Raw genomic sequence first — 14,473 nt, forward strand, 5'->3', positions numbered from 1 at the left:
TACCCCAGCAAAGCAACCTTACCTTCCTTCTCGGTCGTTCGGCCCATGAAGCGAGTGTCAGTGGAAGCCTTTGCCTCCATTTTCTCTGCCCCTCCTACTCGTGTGGCTGACTCACACTCTGACACAGCCCACTCTAACCTGCACCTTTCTATCTCCAACACTCTGAACATCCTTGAAAATCCACCTAAAGCCTATTTCCAAGTGCAACTTTTGGTATGACTTCGACCTCGCCACCCTGAAACCCAAGTGCAGGGTGGCTTTGAGAAAGGGGAGGGGTATGGGTGCATCATGTGACAAACTGGCCTGCCGACTACGCCCAAGGCAATACAGACTATGTCCTCTCCAAGAAGAGGGTCCATTTCCAAGCCCCCGTCTCTATGGCATCCAACACATCTGAACTCTAAAATCTGCAAGAAGCTGGCCTTTCCTACTGCAGTCTCCACCTCCCCTGTTCCTTCCCAGGCCCTCTGCACAGCGCTGGCCACTCATTTCACCACAAAAATTCAGGACATCTTGTCCTCACTTTCCTCTTCCTCTCTCATGCCCCTTCTGACCGCCTCTCCCTTTCCTCTTCCTTTTTCCTCCTTCTCTCTGACAACACCGAACGATGTTTCAAGACAAGTCCAATCTATGAAAGTGTCATCCAAACAGGACTATCAAGGACCACATTTCCACCATTGCTCCAGCCTTGGCCAATGTCTTCAAATCACTCTTTTGCTACTGGATGTTTACCCCCACCTGCTCCCCCTCAAGCACTGCCTTATGCACCCCTCCTTAAAAAGCCTTCTGCCGATCCTACCCGTCCGGCAAACTATCACCTGATTTCTATCACTCCTTTTCTGGCCATCTCCCAACTAGCACTCCACATCGAATCTGTTGGCTGTCTCCATTAGCATCAGTCTGGCTTCAGAGCAGCTTCTGGAAAACCAACACCCGTGAAGATCTGCTCTCTAATCTCGATTCCTCCTCCATCTCGGTCCTCATCCTCCTTGACCTTCACTCTGTTTTTGACATGGTCAATTGGCTCTGTGAGAACCTGGTCATCACGGATCAGGCCCTGGCGTGGCTGACCTCCTTCCTCCTGGACCGGCCCTGCCAGGTCCAACTTGGGTCCTTTCTCTCCATCACCTCTCTCTTCACGTGTGGTGTCCCCCAGGGCTCTATCCTCTCACCCTCGCTCTTCAATGTCTATCTGCCCCACTTGATCTCCACCTTCGATCCAGGAATGGTGTGCCTCCAACAATCTCTGCCTTAATGCCAGTAAGACGGAGATCCTGCTCATTGGGAACCCTACTCCCGCTTTCCCTCTGACCGCCCTCCTTCGGCCCACCTCCATCGCCTTCCTGTAAGGGCAAAAAACCTTGGCGTCATCTTCGACTCCACCCCCTCCTTCTCTCTTCACATCATGGACTTTGCCAAGATGGCCTACTTCCAGCTGCACCTCCTCAGGAGGTATTCTACCTGTTCTCACTTTCCCCCAAAAGCTGACTGTCTCCAGAGCCCTGGTTCTCTCCAGGCTGTACTACTGCAACAGCTTCTTTCTCAATGAACCTGCCTCTACTCTCTGCAACTAATCCAGAACAGAACTGCAAGACTTATCATTGGCCCCAAGCCTAGGGACCATATCTCTCCAGCACTGACATTTCTACACTAGCTCCCGGCGGCTGCAAGGATCAAGTTTAAGACACTATGCATTGTCCACAAGGCTTTCTGGGGCCCGCACTACATGCAACTCCCTCTGTTGAAATACCTTCCTTCTAGAGCCCTTCACCTCTGCTACCCCCAACTCTGAGGGTCAGACGCTTCTCTGGACAGAGAGTGGGGGTAGATCTCTCTCCTCTGCAGGTGCCTCCCTCTGGAACGGCCTCCCTGACCCCCCCCCGACCCCCTTCAGACTTGAGCCGTATCATCTGAAGTTCCAGAAGCAGCTCTAAGACCTTTCTTTTTTACTCTTTCCCTCGCTAACTTACATGTCTGCTGTGCCGACTGGTTGCCTGGTACCCTCAGAGCTTCACTGGGTACCAGGCTCCTCCTTTGACCAGTATTCCTTGCACTGCCTCTTGGCCTACCGCGCACTTAGGGTTTGTGAGCTGTAATCCCCTACCGCACCTAGCACTTACCTATAGTGGCGCTGTCCTGACTGCACTTACTCGGAGCCAGCTGCCCTACTCGCACTTTCCCCTTCCCCTCTACCTTGCACCCCCCCCTCTCTTCACCTTGCACTTCTCATTGTCGCACTTACAAAAAACCGAATGACACGAGGCCTAGTAGAATTGTGGTCTTCCTTCCCCTCGTCTTGTGGCACCTAGAAACACTTGTGTACAGGCACGATATAAATGCCATATCATAATGGACCATACATAAATGGGCAAAATGTTAAAGTTTACCTTGCCTGTGAAAGTTATATTTGCGGTACGCTGTTTAGCCGCTCCTGGTTCCCCAGTAGTAGCTTCTGTCTACTAGGTGATGACAGACATCCAGGAGCTGCTTTTAGCGCCTCCTCGCTGATTCTTAATTGCAAACCCTCCTCGGTATATAGCAACCGTCTCAGCGCCCCCATACGCATGGAGCATTGTAACCCGTGATGTTTTGCAATTTCCACTACATTATCAGATGGGCTCTTCTTGCAAGACACATACTGGCCAGATCACTAAATGCGGACCTGCTATTGATGGTCACAAATACAGGGTCTCGTGTGGGTTCTAAAAACAGAAATCTTAGAACGATTTTCAAACAGCTGACATTTCAACATAATCCGCAATCACGATGAGTTGGCAATATTTCAAACCTTTGGGCCGTATCAATGCCGCAGCTGTTTCCAGCAGCTGTTGTGTATCAGAAGCAGTCTGCTCTGTGCGAGTTCAGACTTCTATTTCTGGAGAAAATCTTACTTTTGCCACCATGCATTATTTACCGCCACAAGCAGAAAATGCATGGCAATGACATGGTCGCTGTGCATTTAATGTTATGGTATCTGCAAATGGAAAAGTGTTTTTCAATTAATACAATTTAAGAACTGGGTTTTCCCTCCCACTGTCCTTCGAAAATACGTATTCAGTTATAGAACCGTGCCTCCGGATCGCCTAATTGTCCCCAATATTATAGATCAAGAGATGTCAGGCTCAAACCAGCTTTAAATAAGGACAACAATCAAACAGCGTGTGGAGTTTTGCAATTTATTGGAATACCTAATTAAAGCATATTTTTTAAGTCTGATTTGAAACAGCTTGAGCTCTCCAGAGCTCTTTAAGTGTGTGTTGTGTTTGTTATTGTGATAGATAATATTACTAAGGTCTAGGACTGCCCCTGCACCTGTGCTTTAAGAATGCAGCCATGAGGGCTTGGGTGTCTCAAAGCTTCAGAATGCTCCCAGTCCATCATGGCCACCATTAAACTAAGCATTGGCAGAGCCAATAGATCCAGCTTCACAATTTTAGGGGGTACTTTTTAAAAATGTGTGTAAGGCCCAACAGGGCCAAAAACAGGCGTATCGTCTGCACCTGCAAACCCACAGCTTTTGGCTTTGCCAATGCTCATTTAAAATGAGTCAAAAAGTTACGAATATTTTTTAAGGCCCTTCGTCCATGAATTCTTAACTTTATGTGTTGGCAAAAAAGAAAGCGCGACTGTGGGTAGGATTTTGCATGGTATATTACTCCAAGTATTCCGCAATAACACCAGGTTGATCAAATTAAACATGTAAATATCTGGGCCCCACCAGAACAATACATTTGAAAACAATCTCGGCAACAGTTTGTAACAAAGTTCCACGGTTTCATTACTCCACAGCATTGGATCACTTTCATATGGCTGTATGTAATTGCGTGTTATGGGTACGAATATTGGAGTATGACTTCATAGGTGTGGGTAACGAATATATTTCATTATTACAGGCATTCAGCTATAAGGGTGTGCAGGCAACATCAACTCGTGAAAGCTAATTTTAAAAATCTACCATGGAAGGATGCATGAGTGGAGGGGACTCAAGGGATTATAACAGGCGACAGATTGCACACATGCCTCTTAACAGCCACACCGCAATACCAATTACCAACTCTCGTAGTTGAGGAGTTGATCTGGGCCTACATGCACAGTGCCAATATTACAATGTATTTACACTTAGAATAGAGAGCTCGTATCTTACGTTACGATGGGGGGGGTGTGGAGGAGGGCACTGCAGGGGTCATCGCCCCACCCGGTGCAAGAATGTGGGTGCAGCAAGCGAGGCAGCTCGGCCATGATGGAATGTGCCAGGGCTAAGCAGTGCAGCTGTCCTAAAGGAGAACGTTTCAAAGTATAAATACGAAAGGGAGTTTTTTCTTCCCCTTTACTAATGCCGAAAGACAAAGCTCCACTCGATGGGCCAACTTCAAGGCAAACGGGGACACACATTTGGAAACTGTGTGACAACGCAGACATCAGATTTTGCACAACTTGCTTTTCACTGGTGGAGGGACAAAACGCACGTCATTTTGGCTGGCGAGATGAAGCGGTGTGTCGCATCAACCACGTTCGAGAAGATGGAACTTCCAGAGTAAAAAGGAACCCGTTTCATCGCGCCATTTTGCGCACTTTCTTCCCCACCTCCACTCGATGACACAGCAGTCGATCCAAAGGGCATAACACGTGCGTGCCCCGACTATCACCGTGTGTACACGAATCAATTCTTGAGGACATCGGTTGAAAGCAGTGAAAGGCGGTTTCTACGGTCACCATGAAATATGGAGGGTTCCCAGCCTGCCAAACGCATGACTTATTCAGAAGGAGGGCATTTGTTCAGCGCGTTGCCCAAAGCATTCAATGGGATCGAATTCTACCAGAGAAGAGATAGGAGCAGAAACAAGTTGCGGAAACAGCTCAAATGAAGAATTATTTCTCAAACATACACATCATTTGCGCTAGCTACACAGGCTGACCCGCAGCTACAGGGCCTTATATGTGGTGTCGACTGCTGGCAATACAACCACAAAAATATGGTCAAGAGAACAACACTGCTAACATAAGCTTTACCGTCTACAACTGAATGCCAAGGCATAGAGCGACAAGCAGAAGCTATGTTTAAAAAGTCACTTCTTGGACAGACGTCTTTGCCACGTGCAGCGATTCGTCAAGATAGGACAAACAGCGTGGTGTCGCTTTCCAGGGATCAAGTTAATACACTGTCCACGGTCCACCTGCTCGGAGTATTCGTACACACTCGTGGGTTGCCCAGGGATACTGTACTACAAAAGAGTTCCGAGTAGCACGATGCAGCGTTTTAGGTACCCCGCTTGAAAGGGCAGCACCAGCGCTCGTTGGCAGACTATAGGCGTGCATCTTTGAAGAGGTGCACTCAATCATTCCCATTTGAGATGCTGGTTGGATGATCCTGTGTCACCAGAATTCTTGTTGTTGGAGCAACACTACACCGGAGACTTTTGATCAGGCATCCGGATCAGTTTTTACGGCCACACCTTTGCCTTTAAGCGGGTAGGGTAAGTAGCATTTCATTGGGGGGGGTTAGCTTGCATCTTACTCCTTGCTTGTCGCATCTTGCACGTTTACATATTCTGCAAAGGCCCACGAATGGGCCATCTTAAGCACTCGACATGTACAATTGGTCACACAATACAGTAACCACTCGTTTCATTATATGGCAAAGTTTTCTGTTGCCCTAGGTCAGGCATCAAAAGCTCATTCAGGCCTAGGTTTAAAATGTTAGGGCTATAGAGAAGTGTAGTGTTTTGTAGAAGATTAGAATAGCGCTGACACAAACTGGCTCTTGGTCTATTGAGTAAGACTTATTGAGTAAGACTTAAGAAGACACATTTCCATAGATACATGCATGGAAAACTCACACAATGGTCTATTGGTGGCAGGGCTTTAAGTGGGACAGGGCTAATCTGGGTTGAGACCCGGTCTCCTCCAATAACTGTGGCTTTGCTGGGGTTCTGGATGGGCGGTGCATGGAATTTGCTTACTCTGGCTGTCTTGAAAGGCTTGCAGCCCCACATGGCAGCAGCAGTGACAAAAGGGCCTGTTGTGTGACGTGGGGGCATTGTCTACCATTTTTTTTTAAAAAAATGTTTTAACAGCGACTGCAGTCATGGTGGGACTGGAGTGGTTCTTGCCGATGCCACCCACAACAAAGGACAAAACGGAACTGTGAGAGAAGTGCAAACATTTGGAGATGGCACTGCCACCGGTCCGGTGGGGCATTGAGTTTTTCACCGGTGTATAGACTATATGGCACAGCTTCCTACCCTGGCAAAATTCTACATAAAGAAATCAAGAAAGGGGGTTCTTAGCCGCACATCATCACAGAGCAGACAGCAAGCAGGGGGCGGGTGGGATTGTTGAAAACCTACATGGAGATTTAAGAAAAGCTATTTAGCACGAGCGCCTGTGTCATTTATTTACAGAATAAAGGTAATTTGCTCACTGATTGAACTGCTTATATACTATGCCAAACTGACATTTTATTATCAATGGAAGCAGGTAGAGTTGTACTTGTAGAATGCAGGCAATAGCATCTGGGGCAATGCTAAGTTACCCAAAATACATATTTGTAGGACTGTATGACGTTTTATTTCTTTGGGGCAAGTAGCCCTTGCGGATTCCACCTTCACCTCCTTTTGGCCCGGCCCACCATAATTTGACCACGCCCCCTATCCAGAGCACCCCGCTCGATTTCGTATCCCACTTAAAGCACAGATTAGTGGTGCCGACATGTCCTTGCCGACAGCAGTCATTTATAACGTGTTCGGGATGAAGTTACCCGTGTCGTCCTCCATTGTCGGTCATTTTGAATTACATGTTTGTCAACAAAGCATCAAAGTCACCAGCGAGTCTTCAGCGTGACAGGACTGTTGCTACTTATTTTGTAAACGTAGGCTGGTTTCAAGCAGTACATAATAAAAGGAGGTTAACCAGTTTCTATGCGCTCTTAATTTTGCAAGATAAAGAAGCCAGAAGGGAGAAGGCAATTGCCCAGGATCATATCATGCCGTTAAGTTATGTTTTGTTATTGGGTATTTATATAGCGCCGTTTTTACCATTGGTATGATCTCAACGCACTGTAGGATAGTCGAAAGTGCTTTGTGCACACAGTATTTGTGCAGCCAGGATCGTGGTGCAGTGATTTGGGAGAGCAGTACAATGTGTGCAGCATGCCTGAATTGGCCTAGAAACCTGGCAGTGCTTGTGTAGGCGGTTGTGTGTGCAGCTAGACCAATTTTCGTGGGGTATATCTATGTTCTAAAGACTGTTGAGGTGTTCATGGAGCTGTATAGGTATGTGAAAAGCTAGGCTGAATTGATCGAGGGGTATAGCTGCATTCTATTGACTGTTGATGTAGAGGAGAGAGTAAGCATATTGGTACGAGTGAGTGTCCCGAGTGGATTGTAGTGGGAGCCCTATTCCTGAACGCCATCCTGAGCAGGCCACAAGTACCGTATCTATCAATGTGCAGTTGCATCCAGTTCTATTCTATCAGAGGAGTACATTCTAGATTTGATGACTGGTGCTCAGTGAACCCGAAGGCCTTTGGGCAGCATCTATGGTCATCTCAGAGTCTTGTTGAGCCTGTGGCCTTTGGCTGTCATTCCAGTGGCCAGAACGTTTTACCTGATTTTTGGGAAACAGCCAGATTTTGACTGCTTTCCAGAAAGCCATGTAGTCTTGGCTGTGCTGAATGTTCAGAGGCAAGGAGTTCCACGGGGTTGGTGCCAGGGTTGAGTAGGCAGCCCCTCCAATCCTGGCCGAGTTGGAGGCAGGACCCACTAACAGGAGGGGCATGCTTGACCTTAGGGTTCGGGGTGGGAGGAAAGGCATATTCTTTTCTTGTAGGATAGGGTCCGGCTTTGTGCACCGATCAGTGAGTAATGGGAGCCACTGAAGAGTACGGAGAGCAGGTGAGATGTGATCCCGTAATGGGGGGGTGGGGGGGTGGCAATGGAGGGTGGCCAGGTAGACGGTTGCAGGAATATTTATTGCCGCACACCATGATCTCCGTTTTCTCTGGGTTCAGGAGGAGATGATTCAACATCCAGAGGGCAATGTCTGCAAGACATACTGCTGGGTCAGGGAGAGTAACCAAGGTCGATTTGGGAATTTTTAGAGTTATTTGAGTGTTGGCGTAGTTATAGCACGTAAAGGTTGTTAGAGCAGATGATCCCTAGCAGAGGGCTCATGTACAGATTGAAGAGAAGAAATGAGAGGCAGGCGACTTGTGGAACTCCGGTGCTCACTGGGCCTGGGGTAGAGCGGAAAGGGGGAAGAAAAGTGGTTTGCTATCTGTTAGTGAGGAAAGAGGTGATCCAACTGAGTGCAGAGTGTTGGATTCCTAGCGAGTGTAGTCTGTCAAGGACGATCGTGTGGTTAATGGTGTCAAACACCGCAGAGAGGTCAAGAAGAACAAGTGCTGTGCATCCGTCTGAGTCTGCCGAGACTTTGAAGTGATCCCAGACAGAGATCAGTGTGGTTTCAGATCCGTTGCGCGGGCGGAAGCCCGATTGCACGGTCAAAGAAGTTGTTGGATTCTACCAAACAGTTGAGCTGAGAAAATGCAGTGCGGTCGATGAGTTTTGCCAAGAATCGGGTGTTGGAGATTGGCCTTTAGATGCTTGGTTGGAGAGGGTTGAGGCTTGCCTTTTTTAGAATGTGTTTGACATGCACGATCTTGAAGGGATCCGTGAAGTTGCCTGGCATAAGGGAGTAATAAGTATGGACCTCTCCAGCTTTCCTGCACAGGTGGAGTTGAGGAGAGAGGCGGGACAGGTGTCATGCAGTGAGCCCCAGGGTCTGCTGTCGGATAGGAGTGTGACGAACTCCTCACTCAAGAAAAGGTTGAAAGAGCAGAAATAAGGGGTCACGGAGGCCCGGATGATAGAATCTTGCATAGCGGGTATTGGGAGGGCAAGGAAGTTGGACAGTTTGACTTTTATGGAAGTGTTCAGAAAGGGAGTTCCAGAGTGTTTGCAAGGAGGTGGTTGGGGCAGAGGTACAAGAAGGGTTCAGCAATTCCATGAGGATCCTGTGGTGCTCTTTTCTGTTGCTGCAGCAATTCAGGAGCCATTGCAATAGTGGCCTTTCGGATCTCCGATTTGTAGTTACAGTGATGGTGGGCATACACCAATATGGTTTGACGGGTTATGGAGGTTTGCCATTTGCACTCGAGGGTGTGTTGATGGGTTTTGAGCGCCTTCAGGTGAGAGCAAACCACTTGGGGATGGTCCTGTTTGGGACAAAGTGGAGTTGGAAGGGGTGAGAGGAAGGAGGGAGTCATTTAGCCAGGAGTCAAAACGCTCAATGGGTATGGGTATATCTGTGGCTGGAAATGAGGGCAGGGTGTGCAGCATGGCTTCAGCCAGGTCAGGTAATATCTTGACCGTGTTCCAGCACATGAACTGAGAAAGGGGAACAGGAGGGGGTGGGTGAGGGGCCTTGGGCGAGTTTGCTGAGGACACAGATAGAAAGGTAGGGCAGAGTGGTCTGACCAGATGAGGGGTTGTGGTGTGGGCGCCGAAACAAGATTGGAGGTGCTGAAAATGGCATCAAGGGTGTGGCCTGCAGTGTGGGCGAGTTCAGTGGTATTCCGTGAAAGGTTGAGTGCCTCTAAACTGTCAACCACGGATGGAGTTGGTGCTCATGTCAAACCAGATATTGAATTCCCCCAATAGGGCGAGTGGTGGATGGTTAACTAATGTAGTCGCTAGTGAGCAGGGGCGTTGCTAAGGGGGGCTATAGCCCCTGATCTTTTGGTTGTAGCCCCGGATAGAATCTCAGGAGCTACAGCCAAAAGATTAGCTAGCCCCCAGTCCCAACAGTTCCGACATCAGTTTAGCCCCGGGTCTTTTCCAGACCTAGCAACTCCCCTGCTAGTGAGTCACATAGGCTGTTGGCGAAATGTCGCTCATATCCCAGAGGCCTGTAGATAAGTAAGAAGCTGTGCGAGTGAGTGGCAGGGAGAGTTTAACTAGAAGGGATTCACAGTTTGCTGTGCAAGTGGAGAAGCAAAGATTAGAGCACAGGCTTGTAGTTTTCAAGCAGACTTCTTAAACACTACACCTTCCCGCTCTCCCAATTTCTATTCAGCAATCAGCACCATGGTACATTTCTTTACTCAGCCCTGCAGATAAATCATGTATCTGTCCGTTTAACTCCCCAAATAATTCAAACTCAAAAAATAAAGTAGAAGATAAGTGTCAGAGGTAGCCTGGAATATTGCCCACGTAGTGTAGCTGATGATTTCTACCCAAGAATATAACCCTGTGTATGGTACGAATAACCAATACCAAGGGATCCATTACTTGGAAGAATGGACCCAAACACGTGCAGCAGACCTCATAGAACCGGAAAGGAATTCATAATTAATAACAATCCTTTCTCAGTAAACAATATGCAGGTAAATACAAAATCCAATCCCACTTGAATTGGGTTAATGAAGAACTTTATGCTGCTGTGAGTAATGGAATGTGTTTCAACAGGTGCCAGGAGAATTCTGAAGCATCTAGTGACAAACAAGAAGGTATAGATTCAAGATTACTGAAAGCGTAAGGCAGACTAAAGATAAGGAATTGCAGTCAGAGTAACCTTACTGTGGGTTGGTATGAGGGTTTCCCAAGTGCATATGTGCAGTGGAAGGCTACGTGTAAGTTCAGGAAGCACAAGGGAGACGACAGGACTATACCCGACGGAACGCGTACGCCTAATTGGCCTTGAAGTCCAGGGACACACCCGTCCAAACGAGGACGCTCCTCACAAAGCCCCCTCCAGGTACATAGGAAGTCTCTAGTCCATACCGGGCTATTGCGAGGAGAAAGGCTTCCGGACTTACTACGTAGCGGGTAATCATGGGACGACTGCAAGACTCCGATGCGCTGGAAGGTAAGGATCCAAGTTGGAAGAAACCAGTCCATGAGCCAGTCCGGGTCGGCAACAGGTCGGGTAGAAAACAATCCAAGGAGTACACAAAAGCAATCCGTAAGGCGTTCCACGTCAGCAACCGGAGGACTTGAAGCTGACCAGGGTGAACGAAGACGTTCCAAAGGGGAAAGGAAACTTCAGCAACGGGTAGGTAAGGCAGACACGGGAAGAAACAATATCGAAGCACAGGAATAAAGTTTGTTATAATGTAGGCTTATGAGCTAGTGGAATGATGATGGTGTCATCGTGTGGAATGTGTGGGTTCAGGTGTTCTACTATTGACGGTTGGGACTAGTCAGTGGAGTTAAGGTGCTTATGGGGTGTGGGGCTGTCCCAGTGTTTCTCCCTTCTGCTTGTCTTAGTGTTTCCCCTACAATCCTGTTATGTGAAGAAGGAACCGGACCTGGACATTAAAGAGTACAACTTACCTTGAGAGCTGTGGAGCCTTCTTTGCTACACTGGCGACGAGGATGGGATTGTAGGAGGAGACCGTTGCTGCTGGGGGGGGGGGGGTGCAGCCCTGTGCCACCGGAGTACACTGCCCCCGAAGGAAGCCCTGCACCCCGAGCAGATTCAGCTTCGGAGGTTGGTCCAGTCCTCTGCAGGCCCTGTGCAGGGAGCGCCGCTTAGGATTGGCAGAGGAGCGACTACCAGCTTCACAGATGTTCAGTGTCGTCCGGGGGTCCGTGGCTTAACCCTGAGCTGTTTTTTTTTTCTCTTCGTTGGGACCTTGGAGCCCTGCTGCAGGTTTGCCATGCTTGTAGTTCCCGTGTGGACATCCGGCCCGCTTTCGGCGCATGGTCCGTGAGCAGCGGTTATGCCATGTGGCGAGTGAGTCCCTTCCATATACCTGCATCACTTCATGGGGAGACTTGCTTGCGGTAGAGGTCCCGTTCGTTGCCGTGTGGCAACGCTTAGGAGTTTGGAGCGGGTTCCCGAAGTTTTCCCAGCGGCTGAGTAGAGGCGAGTGGTCAGCAGTCAGCATTGGGCTCGTTCTGGGCATGGAGAGGAGGAGCGGGTCCGGGCGTCTGTCCGGCGGGCGGCAGTTGTGGGTGCCTGGTCCCTTCCATGGACAGAGTTCAGTGTCCAAGAATCCGGGCGTGAACCATTATGGGAAGTCCACGGAGGAGGTCTCAGCAACGTTCGGTAGCGTTGTTGCCAGGTCGAAGGCTGCAGGAAGAATGAGGACGTCGTCTCTGGCTCTCACTAAGATGGCCAATTACTGCCAAGGCCGTTGATGTTCCTGTGGGAAGTGTTCTGCCCACGTCAGCATTGAGGTCAATGCTAACTTTCGTAGTTCGTTTCCGGAGGCTACGAATGGCGGTCACGTGATGCGGAAGTACGGTGATGTGGCTGATGCCATGGATGTTTCCTTTTCAGCAATGCGGTCAGGGGTGGTGGATGGTCCTGGTGGGGTCTGCCAGCAGAGGATTTTGCACCCCGTTCCGAGGAGTTCTTCGTGCTGTCCTGGTAATGGAAGCCCAGCAGAGGCGAACAGTGTGATGGGAGTTTATGTGCCGGCGCTGGAAGTGCTGTCCCAGTGTTTCTCCCTTCTGCTGGTCTTAGTGTTTCCCCTACAATCCTGTTATGTGAAGAAGGAAACGGACCTGGACATTAAAGAGTACAACTTATCTTGAGAGCTGTGGAGCCTTCTTTGCTACAAAGTTCATATAGGCGAAGGCAGAAATTAATCCAAGCAACGCGTAACAGACAAGGATTAAGCAGAAGGAAGTCCAGAGTACAGGCTAAAATCAAGAAAACCAGGAAGTTCACTAAGGCAAAATATCGAGACGTAACGCACTTCAGCAAAATCAGAAGCAATGAGCAAGGATGAGCTAAAAAGGCTGCAAGTCACATGACTAGAACGTGCGTGTGACGTGAGATACAAGTTTCCAAGGTAACTTCCACGCATATGGAAAGGCATCGGCTTCTTTCTTGCTAATACCGTAGTATAGCGAACGTCCTGCCGTGTGGTGTTTAGCAAGAAACCGTAAACGTGCACGTGTGATTGATCTTGAAGCACAGGAATCCCAAACTCGGGGAGAATTCGAACTAGAACGAGAGATACCGCCTGAATTCCTGACAATAAGTAAGAGTTTGCCTCTGGATGCTACCTGCACAGCTCTATTGATGCGTTCAGACTGGAAATGCCCAAAGAGTGTCCCCTTCCAGTCATGTGGCCTGAAGTGCGTTAGAAGCATAATAAACTTATTTTTTCTAATTACAATGCACGGCATGGGAACTTTTTTGGTCCCTAGTAAAATCCTTACACCACCAAAGTAAAAAAGTAGGGAGTAAAATACTCTATGCCTCAATATCCTATCTGGGGCATCGAGTGTACGATCTCTATGCAACATCAAAGTGAAACGCAAGCCCTTTCGGTACCTGTTGCAGCACAGTCCCGCTACCCCTCCACAGTGGAATAGAACTAAAACATTGCACATATAGAAAGAACAAGTAATGCATGCACTCCAGGGGTGGTTTTAAAGTTAAACTAGACACGGTTTCTTAAATGCACAGTTCCACCCCCGTGGAGGAATCCCCAGGCTGCAAAGAGGGCGCATCAGCTGTAACCCTAGGTCAGTGTAAGTCGATACCAGCTCTTTTCCCTACAGCTGTTGGCTGCATTTGACTTCTTGCAGTTCTATAAAACGAGCATCAGAAAAGCCGTTAGGTCGTCTGTACGGTTTACTGCTTCTAATGTGTGTAGGCATGAATGCAGAAAAAACGGCCCTACATACAAAGCAATTAGCGAATGAGTAATTCGATACAGTAAAACGTCTTCTGCAGTGCGAGGTGAACAACGTTATTTTACCTTATCTGTCTATTACTAGGTCTCTGGGTCTGCAATTATTTACAGGCATATTTGGAACTTGTATGCAGGGCCCAGATATTAACTGCCAAGCACACGCACATACAAGCATGCAAATAGACAGATTTGCACACACACAATGTACCGAAGAAGCAAAAGAGGGAGGACTATTTATCACTTTGTACAAGTACAACTTTGATGGCAGCTCAGCCAATCAGGAACAAGGAATACAGGCACTATTAGCCAGTAGTTGTCCGGAATATTGTCCCCAGCTGGGAGAGTGCCTATGTTTTTATTCGCCGCGCTGCTTTTTTTCCTCCACTACCTTGTCCCCCCCCCCCCGCCCTCCTTGCCTTTTCTCCCTTCTTTCCAATTCATCCTCGCTGTCCAGTGGGGTCCCTCCGCTACCTTTTCCTCTCTACACAACCTGTGCATTCACCGATTTTGCAACACAACAGCACTCAACCAACCACACCTCATCCTTGTCGGAGTCGTAAGTCGCTCTGCACCAACCTGCCGGGCGACGTCACCATGGCAATGCGGCCAGGACATACATGGCAAGTCTCCCGCAACTCACGGGAGTCTCCAGCAGGGGGAGACAAAGTTCAGCACTCGCTCCCGCCCAAAATAATTAAAACCCCAATGTAATCTTGTGGGGGAAATTCCTTCCTCCCGCTTTCTGGAGCAACATCTCCCTCCCACCTGGTCGGGAGACCTGGCATGTCTGGAAATATCTTAAGCAAAAGAGTTTGATTG

The 14,473-nt window shown here is 48.6% G+C and overlaps 2 protein-coding genes across 4 annotated transcripts in view; one reads left to right on the forward strand and one right to left on the reverse strand.

Moving 5' to 3' along the window:
• Positions 1 to 14,473, reverse strand: part of NUDT2 (nudix hydrolase 2) — a 221,011-nt gene that overhangs the window by 157,212 nt on the left and 49,326 nt on the right. The window lies entirely within an intron of this gene.
• Positions 4,234 to 14,473, forward strand: part of KIF24 (kinesin family member 24) — a 332,455-nt gene continuing 322,215 nt past the window's right edge. The window contains exon 1 of the mRNA XM_069626841.1: positions 4,234 to 5,474. The gene's annotated coding sequence lies outside the window, so the exon portion shown is untranslated. The remainder of the gene's footprint in view (positions 5,475 to 14,473) is intronic.

This window comes from Ambystoma mexicanum, chromosome 6p (genome assembly GCF_040938575.1).
Source record: "Ambystoma mexicanum isolate Mex_15411 chromosome 6p, UKY_AmexF1_1, whole genome shotgun sequence".
Classification (NCBI taxonomy): domain Eukaryota; kingdom Metazoa; phylum Chordata; class Amphibia; order Caudata; family Ambystomatidae; genus Ambystoma; species Ambystoma mexicanum.